Source organism: Mugil cephalus, chromosome 19 (genome assembly GCF_022458985.1).
Source record: "Mugil cephalus isolate CIBA_MC_2020 chromosome 19, CIBA_Mcephalus_1.1, whole genome shotgun sequence".
NCBI lineage: Eukaryota > Metazoa > Chordata > Actinopteri > Mugiliformes > Mugilidae > Mugil > Mugil cephalus.
The window spans coordinates 18,530,554-18,533,442 of record NC_061788.1 but is presented as its reverse complement, the minus strand read 5'-3'; the positions used below and the strand labels follow the sequence as shown (position 1 = coordinate 18,533,442).

The 2,889-nt window shown below is 35.3% G+C and overlaps 1 long non-coding RNA gene across 1 annotated transcript; it reads left to right on the top strand.

The window, feature by feature from the left end:
• Window positions 1-890: 890 nt before the first annotated feature.
• LOC124996280 lies at window positions 891-2,174 on the top strand. Its single transcript, XR_007110824.1, has 3 exons — window positions 891-1,028; window positions 1,659-1,737; window positions 2,113-2,174. It is a non-coding gene; the product is annotated as an uncharacterized LOC124996280 (long non-coding RNA).
• Window positions 2,175-2,889: the final 715 nt, after the last annotated feature.

The following is a 2,889-nucleotide window of genomic DNA, read 5'->3' as shown; positions in this document are numbered from 1 at the left end:
GCCCATTCTCCCATTTTGTTTAATTTTGAAACATGGCTTGTGATTAACACCTGTCTGGCTTTTTGATTGTTAGTTGGACCAAAGGAGATGCTTGAATAGGTTACTTTCATCTATATTAGTTACTGTTACGCAGAATGATGAAAGAAAGTCTCCCTGTCCTCTTCAGTTAAGTCCTGTAGAGCTATATAAAATAAAGACCTGTTCAAAGTAATATTATCTGGAGCAATAAGCCCTTCAATAACCATATTATGTCAAAGACTAGTAATTGAACCAGGGCATGGAGCAGTGTATGTTGAGTGTTGGCATCTGCTTTACTTTATTTGGACAGCTTTTTACTTAACGCTGTCTCCAAGATTGGCATAGTTTATAAAATTAAATAAAAAAAAACCCAACTAATTCCTCTTGACTGTGGCCGGCCTGAGTAGAACGTGGACAGCTCGGCTCTCAATCTATCACAGGCTTAACGTAAACCTGTGGCTTAACGTAAACCTGTGATGGATTGAGAGCCAAACTGTCTGCAAACCGCTTACGGTAAATGTCCATCCCTAGTTTTTACACAAAAGCAATGTAGCCTCTCATGCTAGTTATAGTGTTAATTTTATTAATAAATTCTAGTAACTCTTATGTTTCAAAATATGATACATATAGAGGTTGAAGAACCTACTGCAAATTCAAAATAGAGGACTGTATTTTGATTAAATATTCCAGTAAAGCCAGAATTACATTTTGTGAAACAAGCTCATACACAGACAGATTTTGCCGAGTCGTGACTGAACGTTAAAGGGGGGCTAGCAATTAGCTTGGCTAAGACGAACTAGGGGAGCAGTAAATAACATACAAAAAATATATATTTAGAAACATGACTGTTTTTTTTTTGTTTTGTTTTTTGTTTTTAGTGTTAATGTGTCACCATTTTATTTTATATTGCCAGGAGGTGGTGGTTATCTGCCCATGTATGCTATGCTAAGATATGCTAAACTAAATATCTCCTGGATTTAGCTTTAGCTAAAACTGGAAGCAAGAGAAAGGTAAGTCTACCAGCACTCCTAAGGCTCAGTTAAGAACATGTTATGCATTAAATACATAAATTGCATATCTGCTGAGTATGTAAAAATGTCCGCTTGTTATTTGTTATGTATCTTTTTATTATTTATTTTACACGGAGGCGGGTACCTGCTTCCTGTATGCTATGCTAACTCTCCGGGCCATTGCTTTGTATTTAATGGACAGATACAAGCAACAAATCTAAAAAAGAAATAATTAAATAAAAGTTGCTAAGTAAAATATTATTAATGGATTGAGATTGAGGCGGAATTTAAATATTTTCATATCCAGTTCTATAGTTTAGGTAAATAAAAGCATTTATGTTTCTTTATTCATTTTCCACATGCATTAAAACCCTTTCATTTTGGGTTTTTGTATCGCAATGACAGTGATTTTCTATATTTTTGCATTTTTGGGGATTCACATAGTGCATGGGGTGCATGGCTTGAAGGACATGGTAAAATAAAATTGTGCCATTTAATAGCTTGGTGAAACAATCCTGTATCTTACGCCAAAAAACATTTTTCAGTTTTCTGCAGCACCAACACCAACAATGCGAAACGGTTTTTCAGACTCACTCTGTCGTTTTTAATTCAATTGTATTCTTCTTTCAGCTGTCCACTTTCCACCAGAGGACACTGTTGCTCCAGAAAATAGTCTGCAGCACAGTCTGCAGCCATGTTGGATCAACAGGTAAAGCAGCCTTGACAAATATAGTGTTAACACTGTAGATGATTGAAGATGATTCAGATACTTATGCTGTTAACGTTGCTGTTGAGGTCACATCAATATTGATGATGTTGACGAGGAGTGCTGTTAATGTAGTCTTTTTTTAACTATAGTTTTTCTTTAATATGACAGTTTATAAACAGCGGCTGAATTATCAGAAACACCTTTTACAAAGACACTAAAGCAGAACAAAAGTTCAACCGCATCTATTTGTAGAATTTTTCATTCATAAAGAAAAATACTAATATGAGGAAAAAGCATTTTGCAGTAATTTGTTATTTTTTTTTGTTTTTCTTAATTTTGTTTTTCTGTGTTATATGTTCTTGTGTGTTTTATCAGCTTCCAATTCCCTGGATCTCGCTGCTTACTCTCATCCTGCTTCCGGGACTGAATCATTTTTTGTAAGTATACCCGACCAAGTATGATTAGTTTATCAAACGCGTGCATATGTATTGCACGAGAGAGAGTCCAAAAAAAAAAAAAAGAAAGGAAGGAGAAAAAAAAAGTGGTATGATTAATTTACCAGCATTCCGCAGGGTCAAGGAAATTGATGCAGGATAATTGGGCACATAGGGAATCCTTGGCAATTTGTGCTTTCAGACTCTACTTGAGAAATTAGATGTCAGTGCAAATGTGAAATTGCTCCTCAATGTTCTCAAAGATTCCATGAAAATTTAAATATAAATCTTAAGTATTTCCAGCAAAGGGATTCTTCCCTTTTTTTTGGTGCCAACTTGAAATGAAGCCCTGTGAAAATGATCTGAATCAAGTGAAAGTGTATGAAGGGGGAAAAAGACATATGAGCTTGTGTAAAGTTCGGGGCTGCACTCTGAGGAGGATGTCGGTGCTGTTGCTCTCAGTAAAATATCCTCATGCAAGAATTCATTAGATTCTTTTTGACAGGAAGTCAAGTTTGAATTCGTCTGAAGACGTGTAATTATAATATTCAAGATATGTACACCTATAATGTAAAATATAAGTCAGACGGTGCGGTATAGCCTACTTTATTCCTTCCCTCGTCAGAGTAGAAGTTAGAACATACCAACGAATGTGTGTTCGTATGAATGAGAATAAATTACATCGGAGTGAATAATTAATGAAAAGGAGCGTACATTT